The sequence below is a fragment of the Beta vulgaris genome, chromosome 4 (genome assembly GCF_026745355.1).
Source record: "Beta vulgaris subsp. vulgaris cultivar EL10 chromosome 4, EL10.2, whole genome shotgun sequence".
In the NCBI taxonomy this organism is placed as follows: Eukaryota; Viridiplantae; Streptophyta; class Magnoliopsida; order Caryophyllales; family Amaranthaceae; genus Beta; species Beta vulgaris.
Window position 1 is genome coordinate 17,160,154 of NC_079205.1, and position 18,767 is coordinate 17,178,920.

Genomic DNA, 18,767 nt, shown 5'->3' on the forward strand with positions numbered 1-18,767 from the left:
TTTGCCCCAAATCTTCATAAAACGGAAAAGGCTTATTTCTTAATCATGCTGCATTTTTATGACTCTACCACAAAAAAAGACAATCAAATTCAATCATGACTAAGCAAAAGGTTCTTAATTGATATTTAAGACACATGAGTTCTTAAGTGAAAAAACAATTGATGGTTGAATTCTTCCTCCAATTTTTTAAATTCTGGAAGACCATTGTCACAAAGTTATAGTAACCATATGATGGCTTAAAAGTCTTTGATGAGGTTTTTGCCTCTAATGAGGTATCTACACATATAACTTGAGGAAAATATAAAATTGTAGACTTATCTCCTCTATAGTATGATCTATTGCAATACATTTATGAGTGTTAATTAGAACTTAAGTTGGAATGGTTGTTGTTCTGTTTCACGTCAATAGATAGTCATTAAGATGTATGTAGCAGTACCGTTTCACACCAATAGATAGTCATTAAGATGTATGAATTTGTCCAATATCAGGATGTACAAAAAGTAAAACAAAAAAGAAGCTGAATTGGAATATATAATTTATGCCCGTATCAAATTATACATAGGCTTTGCTAGATTACCTGTAGATCACAAGCTTTTACAAAGAAGAATAGGAAAGCATATTACTCACAAAATTATATTTAATTGAAATTTAAGACTCATGAGTTCGAGTAAGTAAACGAAGCAAGCACCTATTTAAGCAATTAAAAATATCTACATTACCTTGATCATGTGTGTAACAGCCCGCTCTTGGAACACACTCGACAACCATAAACAATAATTAACTCGTAATTAAATTACTTCGCAGGGAAAAATAACCTTAGTTACACCAATAACTCGACTAATATTCCCAAATATATATATACAAACGAAATAACAGTAACTATTCTCAAATTAGCTATCTAAATACAAACTCAATTCTTACTCTAGGACAACATCATAATCTTGCTTCACTTCCAATTCCGAGCTCATAACACCAAACCTGCAAATTCAAAGAAGAAAATACAAAAAAAAAAAAGAAATTCCAAAACTCATAACCTTCACTTCAGCCCGTTAAAAACATTTTACTTTAAATCACTTCTTTCCGTTACAACGCTGGCATAGCTTACTCTCTTAAACAAATCAGTGGCAAGTATGGGCTTTGGACAAAGGACAAACACTGCCTCCAAGGTTCGTTATGGAGCCCAGCAATACTACCCCCAAGGTTTGTTATGGAGCATAGCCGACCGTATCAGGTCAAAAGAATAACCATCCTCCACCCATACCTTGCCCACTTTCTATTTTCAGTTCTTAAACTAAGCCGGCAAAATATTTGCATATTCATATTCATCGAATAATATTTCCAGAATCAACTCATAACATCACATTCATAACTATGGCCATAGTACGAACTTAAGTATTAAAAACATATCACAGAGATTCACACACATAAAAGGGCATGAGTAAATTATTTTACTAAACATAAAAGCTACCTGAATCGCAATCCAATTCCACCAACATAATTTCCTTCATAATCCCGAATGATTCCTCACTCCAAAATCATCCTCCAAGAATCACCTCAGAATGAGAATAATAATCAATAACCAATCTTAACATTCTAAACTAGAAACATAATCATAACCATTCCTAGAAAAGATATAACCATCATACTAGCCATAACACTTCTAAAAATGAACTCTAACTAATCTAAACTAAATTTGCGAAACAGAAACTTAGCAATTCTATAACTTCTACACTTATCTCCAAATATATCAACTCCAACAACACAACATCAACACAATAACAAAACAACAACAACACTCCACCACCAACAATAACACAACACCTAACAACAGTAGCACATTAACATCATTAACAACGACCCCAATAAGAACGATACAACAACAACATCAATAAACAGTAGTTACAAACCCCCCAAGAAACTACGCAGCAACAACAAGAAGAACTGAATAACATCACAAACAACATCAACCACCACAACGACAACCACCACAATAACAACAATAACGAACAATAACAACAACAACTTAGGCTTAAACAAAACTTGAAATCATAATTTCAAGGGAAAAGAAAGAGGTAGTCATCACCTCTACTCTTGAAGCAGGGGAGACCACGACAAGGGGAGGGACTTTCCTTCGGCAGCGGCGGAGATCACTGACATGGCAGCAGCAGGTACGCCCAACTGGGGCACCGATGAGAACAACTAGGATAGAGAAAAACAGAGGCAACAACAACAGTGTGGTGGCTTGCGAGTAGCACCACACGCACAACTCTGACGAGTTAAAAACGGCCAACGGCGACAGCGCACATGGAAAGAGCTCCGACGAGCAGAAACTAACGCGGCAGCAACAAAGTCGACGAGAGAGAGAAATATGGGTTCGGGTTTCACGGTGTTGGGGCTTTGGGGGGTTTGGCGAGAAAAGGACGACGTAAGGGAGGGAGTTGGGGTTTTATTTACGGTTTTTTCACCAAATACCCTTGACAAAAAAATTTATTCACCAAATACCCCAACTTTTTTCAAAATTCACCAGATACTCCTAACTTTTTAAAAAATTCACCACATACCCCAAATTTTTTTAAAAATGACTAATAATGCCCTTAATGACTAACGGCGGTTAACCGCCGTTAGTCATTAGTGTTAATTAACCCTAAAAAACCTAAAAAACTCTAAAAAAACCTAACTAATCTAACTCCCTCTCTCTCCCCTAACCCACCCCCCCAAGAACCCCAACCCCACCACCCAGGCCCCCTCCCCCTCCCCTCCCCCTCGCCTCCCCCTCGCCGGCAACCCCTCTCCCTCGCCGGCAACCCCCTCCCCCTCGCGCCAAGCTTTCCGGCAGCCCCCTCCCCCTCCCTCACTCTTGTCGCGCCTCCCCTCCCCCTCGTTCCTTCGCGCTCCTCTTTCCAGCAGCCCCCTCCCCCTCCCTCACTCTCGTTGCGCGCGCCTCCCCTCCCCCTTCGTCGCGCCTCCCCTCCTCCTCCCTCACTCTCGTCGGCGCCTCCCCTCCCCCTCCCTCATTCTCGCCGGCCCCACCGCTGCTGCTGTTGTTTTTGCTGCTGTTGTTTCTGCTGCCGGAAAGAGGACCGCGAAGGAAGGAAGGAGGGGGAGGGGAGGCGCGACGAGAGTGAGGGAGGGGGAGGGGATGCCGGAAAGGCGACGTGAGGGGGAGGGGGTTGCCGGCGAGGAAGATGGGTTGCCGGCGGGGGGGAGGGGTGGGGGTGGGTTGGGTGGCGGGTCTAGGGTTTGGGGGTTGGGGTTGGGTTAATTAGATTAATTAGGTTAATTAGGTTAATTAGGGCTTAATTAGGGCTAATTAGGTTGACTTAAGGCTAATTAAGTTGACTTATGGCAAACTTGTAAATATAGGCTAACGGAGCACTAACGTCCGTTAATAGTATGGGTATCTAGTGAATTTTTTTAAAAGTTAAGGGTATCTGGTGAATTTTGAAAAAAGTTGGGGTATTTGGTGAATAATTTTTTTTGTCAGGGGTATTTGGTGAAAAAACCGTTTTATTTATTAAACCGACAAAAACAACAAAGCCAAACCACTTTCAACCGACTAAAAAAAACCAAGTTAAGGGAATAACCGACTTTTGCTTCCTAATTGGGCCAAATACCGCTCAACTAATTGCACAACCCAAAGTATACAATAATAATAATAATAATAATAATAATAATAATAATAATAATAATAATAATAATAATAATAATAATAATAATAATAATAATAATAATAATAATAATAATAATAATAATAATAATAATTTCATATAATCAAATAAATAAATACATTACAAATACGACAAATAAAAGATCACATTCCACAACTCAAATAAAATAAGAATTTCTGAAACATAATTAACTTAATAAATATAATAACCATTTAAATAAACGCACTTAAAAATAGGGCTATTACAATGGGGTTGTTCAGAGTGCGGTATGGACCGCACCAAACCGCAACCCAAACCATTTTTTTCGCGGTTTGGGTTGGTTGGCGGTTTCAAATATGTGGTTTGGGTTATGATTTCAAGCAAAGTGCGGTTTGCGGTTTTGGTTGGGTTATGATTTCAACCTAAACCGCCCCATAAACCACAATTTTTGTCTATTTTGATTTTTTAAAAAAAATACACTTGACAATGTGGCATACATTTATACAACGAAAAAAGAAGTTTGAGGTAAAGAACTCGGACACTTTTGATAAATTATTAATTTATGTTTAATTATGAAGTCAACTTCATATTCATTTGGACTCTTTATCTTTATTAACATATTTTTTTTACTCTTAGATTACAAAATTAGTGTCGCGGAGGAAAATATGGTTAAACCGCACCAAACGTTTTGCGCTGTTCGGTTTGGGTTGGTTTAGGCAAAAGTGTGGTGCGATTTGGGTTGGGAAAATGTCAAACCATATATTTGCGGTTTGGGTTGGGTTACATTCCAAAACCGCACCAACCCAAACTGCGAAGACCCCCTACTTGATCCATTCATCCCATACTGCTTTGGGGGATGTAACAAACTTTTCTTCATCGTTACACCAAAACCACTAGCACTTGGGCTAAGCATCTCCGTTATAGAATCATATTGTTTCCTAAGATGTTCTACTCTTGATTCAATATGAGGCTTGGCTTTTTTCTCACACCTAGGCAATTTTTAAAACATTATATTTTCTAACTTAGCATAAGCACCACTCTTGAATTGGCCATTATCTGCTTTCCAATCACCAATATCCAAAACATCAGTCATGGCTGTAATGAGTGCATGATCCTCAGCAACTGACCATCTTGACAAGTTTCTAGTAGCATTGCTACTACGAGCATTTTGAGGTTGACTCATCTGTAAATTCCAATAAAATACAACAAAACCAGTACAAGAAATATACAAATGTCAATGGAAATGTTATACACAAAAGTTTTTATATATATAAGAACATCAAAAGTGTGCAAAACAAAGCATTCATTACATACGCTAAAAAGTAGTCATGCATTACAAGTAGTTCAGTTGGTAGAAAAAAAAGATTTCAAAGCAAAATTTAATCAAGTGTTTGTGGTTTAAATCCATGCGTTATTCATCTCATTTGCTAGCTCCTGTATAAAAGCATTCCATGTTGCACTTGTTTCCATGACTTCAATATTATCATCATCATCTTCCAGGTTATCATCAAGAAAGACTCCATAGGATCAACAAACATATATGTTCTAATGAAGTTATGCACAAGAGTACAAGCCAAGATAATCCGACTAACCGTCTTTCGAGAATACCAAGTTGTATGTCTTAGGATACCCCATCTTATTTTTAGTAACCCAAAACATCTCTCAATCACGTTCCTTGTATGAGAATGCTTCATATTGTAATATTCTTCGGCTGATGCACGAAGAGAACCACGTTTCCAAATACTCAAATGGTATCTTTGGCCTCTAAATGGCTTCAAAAAAACCCTCACAGTTCATGTATCCAGCACCATATAAACAATAATTACCTAATGCCAAGCAACAAAAGTTGTAACCATCTTATTTTCATAGAATTGTTGTATGACATATAGAAGAAATACTTAGATCTATTACCTTAAGGAACTTTTAAAGGACTTTGTCTAGACAAGGCATCACGAAGTACTCTATAGTCATGTGCAGAACCTTCCCAACCAGGTAATATATATATATATATATATTTGCATATCCCGCGTACAAGCAACTAAAACATTTGTAGTAAGATCTCCTTTTCTGTTCCGAACCTAACTTCATCCTTATCCGTACAGGAACATTAAAATGTGTTCCATCCAAAGCACCTAAGCAATATTACAAAGGGAAAAAAGAAAAAAAGAACCACCCATATATTATTGAACTAAATCTGCAAATAATCGTGAAAATAGTTATTTTGTATGGCAAAGTAAACTTACTATAAAGCATTTCCACCTATCATCTTGACAGTTTTCAATCACTGTTGTAGGTTTTTAAGCAAGATATGATGACATCTAAGAAGAGCTTGTAGTACTAAATTGAAATGCCTTGAGACAGTCTCACCACTTCTTCTAAAATGTAATTGAGTTCTTCGATTTTTTATATCATGAGAAAGCGTAAAGAGATATAAAGCTACCATTTCTTCCAAACGTGGATTTCTATTTCCTTGCAGCTTTCGAACATCTCTAAACATCTCACATAACTTATAAAAAACAAGCTCTGTCCATTCTAAGGTTATCCAAACATGTTATGTCACTCCCTTGGACCATAGGCCTAACAGTTAGAACTCTAGCAGTCAACCGCTCTTCAAGTGAATCATCAAATACAAAGATTATAGGTTTAGGAATTTTAATGCTTGTAATGGAAAGAAGATACATGAGATGAAGTATTATCTCCATAATCATGACCATAATCTGCCTATATATCACAACATATTCGCTACAATCTTCTTTTGTTTACTTAAAGGAATGCGAGCCAATACTGTTTCACAAGTGAAATATTACAAACTAAAAGATTATAATCAAAGATGCATATATCTAGTAAAATTGATAAATACGAAGTATAATATTGCATAAAATAAAAAAAAATAAACACAAAGTATGATAAAAGATGCATAAGTGCTACTGAAGGCTTGCCCACACCATTAACAATTGCATTTAGGAGTTGCTTTCTCGAATCAACACCTAACACTTTTTTTTTTTGCAAAATCCAAGAATTATCTTTCATTTATAAAATTGTATTCGATTGAGCATAAAAACACAAAATCCCACTTATAATTAATTAAAGTTCAAACCTTTTAGTGCTAAAATTGGTATTATCTAAATATATTAGAATTGGTGTCTCACAAACACAAGGAAAAGGTTGGAGTCTTTAAAGGAGGGAGTTGAACAGAGCAAGATGACATACAGAGAACATGGCAGCGAAGACATAAAGGTGCATCATCACGATAAGCGATTGAAATTGGTTCAAATGTACATGTATTTTTTTTTAGCTTAATTCATGACATCAGAGCAGTGAGGTTGTGGAGGCGCGTGACGGAGCGTGAAGCCTTGGAATTTGCTAAAATTTTGTGTGGAGACATTAGAGATCTTGAAGTTTGTTGTGTCAAAATTTTGTAGTAATCCAATCAGCATCGAAGTCACAGAGATCGTATCATTCAGAGCTAATTTTCTGGCACATTCGAGCAATTTTCAGGTGAACTTTAGGCAATTGTTTCTCCTAGCATATAACGAATATTTTCCATGGCTTAAAATTGGACTTGTTTTTGTCTACATTAGGACTGGAAAGTTTCATAATTTTTGAAGAACTTTTGCGATTTAGTCGAACACGTTTAAGATAATTGATCAAAACCGAACTATTCTGGACCAGTTTTGTGAGAATTGAAACTGTGAACAATCGACTTTATATTTTTGTATGAAATTTTGGTCGAGTGTTACAAACACATACGGATACATTTTGACAAAATTTCATAAGATTTTCAGTAGTTTTAAATGATTTTTTATGCCTGAACGTTCGACAAAATATCTGGGAAGTTTTGTGTCAATCCGAGAACTAGTCTTGTTTATGAACGAATTGTTGCTTATATGATGGATTCGATGTGCAATGATGTATCAAATTATTTTCAACAGGATTATCAAATATTTCAAAAGGGGTAAACAAGCACTGCAATATCTTAGATATCCACAAACACTTGAAGAAAGATTGGCAAGACTTCAAAAGGATAAAGAGGAGATGAGATGAGTTGATTTGATAATTTGTGAGCGTTGGTTATTTCGGTTGTTAAGCAAAATAATACTTGTTGCGACTTGTATTCATCTTCTAATTGCGATTAGGAAGTGACCCTCTAATTACTGCGAGAATCACGAGTACTTTCTTTTGTTTTTACTTCTTATTTTCAGCATTCATTCATAAAAACACTGATATGAATTCGGAGTCCGAAAATTCACAATGTTTACCTTAGATTCACAATGAATTTGGAGTTGCAACAAGTATTCACTTGGGCATCAAAAATATCATAATAGAAGGCGACAACCTCATTGTTATCAATACCATCAACGATCATGGTCTGTTCCCTGGAAAATTGCAAATATTCTTGCAGATTGTAAGTTAATGCTCAATCACTTTGCCTCTTGCAAAAATCAGACATGGGTTCAAAGAAGCTAATTGAGCTGCTGATTGGATAGCCAGCGTCGGACACCTAGTTACTTCTGGTTTTGATGATACTCCTTGTAATAATTCTTCTCTTACTTCTATCCATGTATCCGACGCATTAGGTATTTCCCTCGATAGGAATGTCAGAGTACAACGACTCATCCTCCCTGACGTCCCAGTTGGGCTGGTAGATCTTGCCAGGAGTGATGGATTGGGGAGCAAAAGAAACCGCCAAAGTGTCACTCAGCGGTACTTCCTTTTTCTCAATCCACTCTCGGAACCGGTAGAAGATACCGGGAGAACGGTTCGAGAGGAAGCTGGGTGTAGTAATCAGTTCCCCCTTATCTTCTACCGAAGAGAGGAAGAAGAGCCTGATAGCAAGGAAGTACCGCCAGCATGACTAAGGCCGGTAGTATTGATGTTTGGCCCATGGACTTCTTCAGTGGCATTCACATCCAGGTTCTCCACCTGGATAACCTCATTGGCTGCAGAGGTGCTCGGATCCTCCAAAGTCTGCCTTTTATTAGCAGCAGAGTCAGCCGGGACTTGCTCCTGAGGTCGCCTCCTGTTCATGCCACCCCTATTGACACTCCGAGTAGTAGATGATCGGAGAGTGATAGCAGGAGATGGCGCTTATTCTGGTTGGCAGTAGCAGCCGCACCAACCACATGGACGCGAGAACTAGTTGTCGCCCCGCGACCTCGGCGGATATTCTGGGGCCCATTGCGATTTTCCCCTCGGCTACCGTTAGTGATGCCGTGCGTTGTCTGGTAATCGGCAGAAGGAGCAGGGGGTAAATGAGTTAAAGGTTGAAAATCTTCGTCGACGCCAAGAACGTCAAGATCAAGATGATCAAAACCTGCAAACAAGCAAGATAGGGTTACAAAGCAAGAAATAAAATAATAAACAATTGCTAAACCTCTTTATTAACATTAAGCAGACCAATCTGACAACAACACTTACCATTCTCACGGGCAGGCGACAGCAGAGCAGCCGACAAGGCCTTGTCCCCCAAAATGTACTTCGAATGAGGAAGCCAGTGCAAGGGCTCCTTAGACCTGATTGTCTTCCCATCGTCATAAGTAATGGTGTAGTCCTCCGTATCAAACTAATAAAACCCTAACTCTTCTCCAGTTAGCGGCACTAGGGGCAGATGTTCCATATGAAGACAGGTCTGGTGAAATGATGGCGGACAGGGTAGTCCTCAGGTACCCGTAGCTAGAAGAAGGCGTCTTGCCAACATTTCAAACCGGTCATCTTAGGCTGAACGGTCATCTTCTTATCGGCCGTCATTAACGACCACCAGCCAGATAATCTGGAAGACCCATTCTTCTTTAGCCAATGAATATGACGGGACAAATTTTTTTGTCTGAGGGAAATCTAAAAAGCGCACGACCCAGATGTACGCGATCAAATTCCGGACCGCCAAAGGGGTTAGCTGCGCCAAGTATACATTAAATGCGTTCAAGATCTCCACTAAAAAAGAGTCCAGAGGCAGACGGAGACCAAACTCGAAGTGATGAGTGTAAACGGCCACATGACCGGGAGGACACTCTGTTATGATTGCTTCTTCCGGCGGCACTATCAATCGGTACCTAGAGGGAATATGGTATAGATCCCGCGCAACCCGCGGGTACGCCAAGTGAAGAGCGTCCTGGCGCCATGTTCCACCAATTTCTACAGTAAGAGGACCGGGAGTAGCCTCCTCGGGCAGCCAGAGAGCATCTGGTCCTGGGCCGATAGAAACCTCTTCTTATCGGCCGGAAGGGGAACTTTCCCCAATCACCGGCACCATCGAACCCCCAGAATCACCAGTTCAACGCTGGTAGACAGCCTCAGAAATATCATCACGAGCCATAACAGTAGCAATTGAGTCGCTGTCGTCACCTAAATTAAATAACAGGAGGGTTAAGAGTTGCAAACTCCTGCAAGCGGTCGTAAAAATCGGACAACACCTTAACTCCGACATCCGCTAGGCTATTTAGCCAAGCATGCTCTCTTAGAGGGGTGACATCAAGGCCAGGAACGGCATCAGCTGGTGGATGTCTACGGGACCGTCTAGCAAGGATCTGGTGCCTAAGTACTCGAAGCGTTTGATTATCACCACTTTGGCTAGCAAACAGATATCTTAGAGTCAAGTTATGTTCCTCAGGAGTGGATGGGTCTTTAAGAAGTTTTGACCTTAGCTCTCTTTCTCTCTCGGCCGTAAGAGGTATATGCGCTAATAACCTAGTATCCCCACAGGGCTTGAGTCGGATGCACTCTCGGTCATGAAAACCTCACTAGGAGCATTTTGGCTATTGATCCGACATGATGAATACGCGAAAAAGACTTAAGAAAATGAGGATAGAAATCAAAGAATTACTTGGAAACGAGGGGTCGCCGGAAAAAAGAGGGAAAGTAAAGAGCAAAGACGCCGGAAAAAATGAGCAAGGTCTCGAAACAGCAGAATCGTACCGAATAATCGAAGCTTCTAACTAGAGAACCACCGGAAAACCACGAAACTTCGAGTGCAGAAAAAACCCAGAAAATGTTGGTCAAGAAAAAACGAAATTTTTAGTGCACTAGAACCGGAAAGAAAAAAACTAGAAGATCGGTTAACTTTTCAGCAAAATTTGAGTACTAGACGAACAACTTTTGAGTAATGCAAGTTCTGGCTATGGAGGTTTTGTCAGAGAAAAAGAGGAAGAAGAAAGAGAATTCTTTTGAGCAAAGGATAAAAACTAAGAAAAACAACCGCCCATGTATATATGTACGGACAAACGGCTGAGATTAAACGAACTCTCCAACTTCTCCCCAGATTCATGCTAAGTGTCATGGTGAAGTTAAAACCTAATAAAGTATTGGGCGGGATTTCCGGAAAATTAATCATTAACTTTTCAAAATTCTTCAACTCCCCACAGCGACACGTGGCACCCGTCAAATTTATTCCTTCGAAAAATCAAACACAACAAAAACAATTGCGTCCATCCAATAACATCCTTAGCGGTCAAGACCCCAAAAGATGTTGGGGGGCTAGTTGTATGGGTATAACCCAAGTGTATTAGCGGACCCGCATGAAGAGTCCACGAGCATGGTCGAGGACGCGAGCATGATAATGTCATCTATAGCTCCACCAAAGTCAGTTCATCTCCAAGGTCCGACAACGTTGCCGGACGCCTAACAAGACAAAAGCAAGGAAATCTTCCCACCTGTCAAGTGCGTCATAGCCCTACACGTGTCGAAAGATTACACGCCCTGTCAGAGGAATAATACTTCTATAAATACCCCAATAGTACTATTCTGCAAGTACATTGTCTCTCATACTAAAAATAGCTTATCTCTCTCTCTCTAGTTTCTCTCTCTAAATCCTAGTGGGACCAATACTGACTTGAGCGTCGGAGGGGGTTTCCTGTGCAGCTATTTACCAAAGAAGTTACTCTTCACATCTTTGGCGGGCTCCAATGAGGCCGCTAACCGTTTCACAACCGAAACAGGAAGCATTTTGATAGGTGCTATGTAGTTGTGTGAACGTATCTAGGGAATGTAGGCTATATCGGTGCCTTTTCTTGCTACCTTAACTCTTGGTCTCAAATACTTGGATGCATAAGTAAATGGCTCTTATCTCAAGAAATATTTTCTGGAATGTTTTGCATATAAGACGGAGTTTTGCTTGAAAAACTATACCTAGATAGAGTGCACGCAACTATTAACTCATAACGGAGGAAATGCTAATGAGAGTAGGGATAGTCATGAGGTGAGACGGTAGTAGAGAGTCGTTCCCCTATATATAAGCTCTATTTAAGTTAGATGCCAATTGAACTGTGTGCTTCAAATGGGCTTTGCTAACAAAATTGCTTGATTGAGTTTCAGACGGAGTTTTGCTTGAAAAACATATTTTCTAAATATAACTACAACTATAGTTTATTTTTCCTTTGTTTGATTTCGTACATAAAGAGCCAGAGAAGTACTAATTAACTTAACATGTCCACAATAACAATAATTATTAACTATTTTCAAAGTATTTAGAAACTAGAAAGCAACACCATCACCAATTTCAATCTATACATTATCTAAAATCATGACTCCAATTCCTGAATCCTCAACTCTGCCATTGATTATACATGGCTCAAAATCATAACTCTACACCTAATCGATCACACAACAATAAAATTCAGCTCACAACCTATAGTAAACTAAGAACCTGATTCAACTACTTTTACATTAGATTTTAACAAAAGATGAAAGAAGACATAACATCTTAAGAGTAGTATATCTTTGATTATAAAGTTTCAAAACACATCTCAATGTATTGTAGGAGGAAAATTCTAATCTTTAACTCTAAAATAATCCTTATCATAAACTAGTTTTATAATGAATTGAAAGAACCATCTGTAACAACCCGCACTTCCGAGCTGCTACGTAACCTTCTTTAAAATAATTAATATCTTTTTAGTTAATACGATTGTTTCAATTTCTCATTTTACAAATAAATTGAGTTCTAAGTCTTGCTTTTGATATGCAAAAAAAAAAAAGTTAGTTTAGAAAGTAGACTAAAGCTAAGAATATGTATTAATCCTTCTTATGTCATTTTATAAAATATGATTTTTGTCAATTATGTTGCTGATAAAGTTCTCTGTAAATTCAGACTTGGGATTGATTAAAGTTAGAGATTAATATTGTGAGATTGGTTTTAGAATAATAGTTGATTATTGTTATTATTGAGGCATGAAGTTAGCTTGTAAGGATGTGTAATTAGTTGATAAAATAGTTTAGAAAGTATAAAAGAGTCAATTTATCTTTTCTGAATTGTAGTGTTTGAGAAAGATTGTTAATTATTGGTATTGTTGTTTAGGTGTATTATGGTTATTGATCTTTATGGAGCTTGGAGATTAAATATAAATCGAAGTGGTGATGAGGATTGGGTGAAGAGGTACGCACATGTTCTCACATGGTCAACCATTACATTATTAATTCAATTTTACTCCCTTTCTCTCTCCTACTTTAACCCATTTTCATTTGTTTATTTATCTTAACCCCTTTCTCTCTCCTACTTTACCCACCCCGCACCCCACACAACTTGATTCTCATTGGTATTATGTAGTAACAGTAACAAGGAAGATCTTTAGGAAACGGAGGTAGTATACTGCTATTCCACAACAAGTTTTTTAGATGGAGACTTGTGCAACAATATCCTGGTCAAAAGATCCCGAACCTGAGCTTCGTTCCCGAACCTGCAAAAAGGGACCTACCCTGGAGGTTTGGGGGGGGGGTAGCTCCCCCTCCGAAGCTTAAGTCAGGTGTCAGGAGTAATAAGGAAAGTTTAGAGAGAGAAAGGAGAGAGAGAGTAGAGAGAATTGTGACAGAGTAATAGTACACTGTTATGAAAAAACGTACCTTTTTCCTGATTTCAAGGACTATTTATAGTGTTTGGAGTGATTGATGTACCTTGAGGTCACCCTAATTTAAGGGCACTTGATTGGCTAAGCAATAGGATCATAACACGTGACAAGCAATGATTGGGGAGTACACATCATCCTATCATACCCGAGTGTACTTTTGAAACCCTAGGCCTGAGTGTGTACCAAGAAGAGAAGATGGGCTGGTACTTTTCCTGAATATGGATTTATACTTCAGCTACTCTACTTTAGGCCTGGTACTTTTTATATGTAAACAGGGGACACATGGATGTTCCAGATGAGTCCATGTGTCTGGTGGAAAACCGTTGATTTCCAGCTTACAACATTTACCCCTAAAAGAGATATTTTTACTATTTGGCGTCAAGACGGTTAAAAATCTCTTTTATCTTAAGAGAACCACCTTGTTCTTCGAAAAATGGTAAGGGCGTCATTTTGCTGGTCTCAACCGGTCAATATCCAATGATTTTTTAGTAGGTCATATATTTTACCGAAAGAGTAGGTTCTTTTAACCCCTCTGCAAATATGATCTTTTGTCCTTTCTTAGATTGTTTCACACCTTGAGAGAATTTTCTTTAGAGAGAGAGACTCTGCCTCTTTTCCAAATTTCTAGAGAGAGAGTGCGCTCGTCCAGAATTCGTTACCTTCACCGATCGTCCGAGTAGTTCGTCAGGTATCCCCCTTCTTCTTCTTTGTTCTCAGTTCTTTACTTTTCTTTTTGAAATTCAAAAAATGGATTCCTCTTCTTCGTCGAACAATCCCGGCCGCCTAAGAGGCGATCTTGACACTAGAACAGATAGCCTTCCTTCTTTGGCATATTCTAGAGTTGGGTCTATTCTGGCCGGTCATGCATTTTATTTTTGTGGGCATGGACGTCAAAATCAGACGACCCAGTCTTTACCTGTGCAGGGTAATCTGGCGCGCGTCAAGCAAACCGCTCGTCTTAGACGCGTAGTAAACCTCCCGGCCTCCAGCTCTGAGATGGAGGCGTGAACTGCTAGAATTCCTGATGACGGGCAGCGCGAAGTCCAAAGTGTCAGGCCGGCACCTGAACCTTCTTCTCCTGGAAGCATCTAGAAGGATAGACCTATTCAAGTGGCTTCTGAGGCCAGTCCATCCAAGAGAGAGATAGATGTGGAAAAGGTCAATGAATTAGGAAGAGAATCTAGTCCCTCCAATGATTCGGACGACCCCTCCACAACTTCCTCTAAAATTAGAAGACAACTAGGTCCTCTTTGTGACCCTAGGTTTACGTGAGCCAACAATGGTTGGCTAGGACGAGTAGGTAATGACCTTAGACACTTTTCTTCGTCCATTCCCATGTCGGACTATTCTTTTGTCTTGCTGGGTAAGGATGATACCATTCTTAGTGCTCCTTCTGGCCACTTTGTCGTTTATCGGTTGGCTTTCGACGCGGGACTAGTTTCCCCCAGCACCCTTTCATTAGTCGGTTGCTACATTACTATAGCATCGACCATAACTAATTAGCCCTAACTCTTGGCAAAACATTTTAACCTTTTTGACGGTTTGTGAATTAAAGGGCATTTATCCTTTTTTACGGGCCTTTACTCAGACACACTATGTATCTAAAGTTCCAAAAACAGTTGAGGGAGCCTGGTTTAGTGTCTGTAACCGTCATGACTTTCTGACGTCTTGGGATAAGACCTCTAAGATGCATGCCTAGAAAGCCGAGTTCTTGTTCGTCCAAGCGCCTAGTGAGGCAGTGGCCAGAAGGTATCACTATTTTAGCGGATCAACCACCAATACTGGACGAACATCATCTTTTTTAGAACTTAAGAGTAATTCTGACGAGGAATACTTCAGAATATCGGAGTATTCTACCCCAAACACCTCTTCGTTTAAGGGACCATCCAACTGGATACCCTTTAAGGAAATGTTTTACAGTGATAACTTTCTGGTTGTCACTAGCTTGCGGTCGACCGAAGATAGAGGTATACCTTTCATACCCAAAGTAAAATTTGTCTAAGTACTTAGCACTACTAATGATATGCTTCATTTTACAGCTCCTACTAAAGTTGCCTTGAAGAAATCTTGGACGGGAGACATCAGTATGTCCAAATTCACAATTCTCTTTGGAAGGAGTACAACATAACCAACTCTGAAAAGAGGACATACACTCTGGTTAGTTTTTTTTCTAACAACCTGTATAGGCTGATTTCCTTTGGCCTGGACCCTTTGTCCGGAGTACTTGACCTGGATTAGGAAAGTACTTCCAAAAGAGGTAAGCGTCCACGACGCTTGTCCTTACCTCTGAAACCTTTGTCCAGTTTTAGGACGAAGTTGTTTCCCAAAGGGAAGGTGGCCATCGGTCTTCTGGCCGGCTTCCTTCTTCAGATGGCGTTCGTCTGGAGACTGAGACCCTTATTCAGATTTAGGACGAGGCTTCTTCCTAAAAGTAAAGCGGCCAACGATCTTTTGGCCAGCTTCCTTAGTTCGGGTAGCCTTCGTCTGGGAATTGAGACCCTTGTCTAGTCGTTGGATGAGGATCTTCTTCATTTTAGGACGGTCATACCTTTTCGACCTTTACTTGCATACTTTCTCAGGCCGACTTCCTTCTTTAACTAGCCTTCGTCTGGAGAGCAAGTTAGAGCTCACTTATGAATTTTTGTTTTACTTGTTTTGTTCTCTAAACGATTATTTTTCTAACTTGTTTACCTTTTTTCTCAAAAACATGCCCCAACGTCCAAGGCGTTGGCAGAAAAAACGGCCAGTAAAAAGAGGTTGGCTACAACGGGGGACGTTCCTCCTCCCAAGAAATCCAAAGGCTTCACGGCTAAGAAGAAGGTCGAGCGCCCATCTCTTCCGAAGGTTGAGAAGCCTAAAAACCGGAAGATATGATGGCCATCGTTCCCTTTGTCGGGGACGATACGCAGACGCCTTCTACGGCGGTGACAGTGAAACAGCCGGACGCAGTTGTGCTCCTGGAGAGCCCTGCTAAAGCCGAAGGTCAATCCGAACAGCCGGACGCGGCCAAGGAGTGCTCGGCCTTTTCTGGCCATGTTGCTAGGGTGGTATCCCAAATGCCTCCAGCTTATAGGTCTACCTTCTTGTCATCTGGTGAGTCCTACTACTCCAACGTAGTTAAGACACTCCGTGTTGGCAGGCGTCCGATGAGTCCGTCCAACAGACTAATAGTGGTCATTCCCGTCAAGAATACTGACGATTCTCCTCTTCTAGATAAAGGCAAAGGACCAGCTGAAGCAGTTCCTGAAGCTTCCCCGACTCTCTCTAACGATGAGTCCTCGACTGCTTTTTCCAGGATGACTTCGACCGACCGTGAGAAGCTCAAACAGGAGCTCTTCAAGTGCTTTCCTGAGCCTTACATCAAAGGCTTGAGAGGTGCTTCTTCTTGGCATGTAGGCTACATGTCCTAGCTTTCTGCTGAGGTATAGTAATCCTTTCTCTGCCGTTCTTCTTTTGTACTTGTACAGTAATATATTTTTTTATGGTCGTCTGGCTTATTTGCTTTATTTTCTTCTCTTAAGCTCTTCAGCTCCTCCTTAATGCTGGAAACAAGTTAGAAAATTCGTGCATAACAACTTCTCTTCTTCTCTCTTCCGCATTTCGGCCATTTCTGCACCCTTATCTTGTTTGCATCATATCTCCTTCCTATCTTATCGGAATTGGACGTGTGAGTAATCAAAACATCTAATCGGAAAGATCTTGCTCATGGCGTAATTTTTTTTGAAGAAAGTGAGCGACGCATCTGCAGTTTCCATTTCAAACAGACGACTTATCCGATTTTCTTGGAGTTTTTGGGAGCAATGTTATTCTCTTCTTTCTTTGCCATTCTAGTATTATTTTCCACCAAAAATCCAGGTAACTAACATCTATTCTGGCACATAAGGATTAGAGTAGTGATTTTGGTATTGTTAGGATTTATGTTAGTAGGCTAGAAATCGTGTTATTAGGCTTAGGAATATGCTAGGATGCTATTAGAATTGTTCTTGTCATTTTTATTCATGTTAGTATCATGTTAGGATTGTATAAATGTTATTCTTCATGCTTATTGTTACGCTTGTGATGTTATATGTACTTTTATCATGAAAATATTAGGAATTTGTGAAAAATTAGTAACATGATGTTAGGGTTATGTTTAAGCATGTTTGTTGAATGTTGTTTAAGGTTGGATGTGGTTTTGGATGAATTTTTTCAGTGGTTTTAGTGATCTGAAATTTATTTATTTTTGAGCTATGATTCACGTATTATGTGATTATTATGTTAGAATAGTTAATATATGTTGAATTATCATATTTGGGGGATGTGTAATTTATGTTTCATGTTAATCCTCTTGTTAAACTAGTTACTTTATATGATATAATCATATATTGGCTTGGGTATACTTTGTTATAGTGTATGAGTATATGTGGTGAAAGTTTGGGTAAAATAACACACCTACTGTTGTGCATGAGAAAAAGAAACAGAAGGCATTTAGCGGCTCGCGAGCTATTTCACGACCCGCAATCAGTTTGGACAGTGAATGCTCAAAGTGTCCTATCTCACTTGTTTTACATCTGAATTGAGCTTATGACCATTCGTTGGAAAGATATTGAGATAAAGTTTATCATAAAATTAGAATCTCATAAAAATATTATGTATGATAAAAGTTACGTCTATTTGAAGTTGCTGCTTATGTTTAAAATCATTTCAAAAGGCGTAATTTGTTGTGTTAAAGCATGTTAAAACTTGTTTTGAGGTGAAATCTTGATACAGAGCTTTTTTGAAGAATTATTATATGATTTATTTATTTATTTCATTATGATTATTATTTTATTTATAAAACTATTACTTTGGGAAGAATAAATATCGTTGAATTGAGACTCTTAGGTTGCGATCCTAGTCTCTGCTGATTTTAGGTGTAAGGCCTTAACGACAACCTTATTTCTTTTATTTGGGGGTTAATTGATGAATAAATTATAGTATTTAATTATTTGTGGAACTATCTTATTAAGATTAAGATATCCGGTGGGATAGATGTAGTCCCCGGTGAAGAACATGCCAGCCACCTAGGTTGCGATTTAGGGATATTACCTGGGTTAATTGTTGTCGTCCGAGAGATTGGGAAGTAATGAGCTGGGTACTATCTTGCATCGGGAGTTTGGCCATTCTTAGACACAGGCAGTAGGGAACATAAGCCCATAGGCTGTCTGGAGATTTCGATCTGACAAACCTTAGGAACTGGTTTTGCGATCCACTGACGTTCTGCTCTTTCTCAAAACCTATTATATTATTTTTGTTTAATTATTTT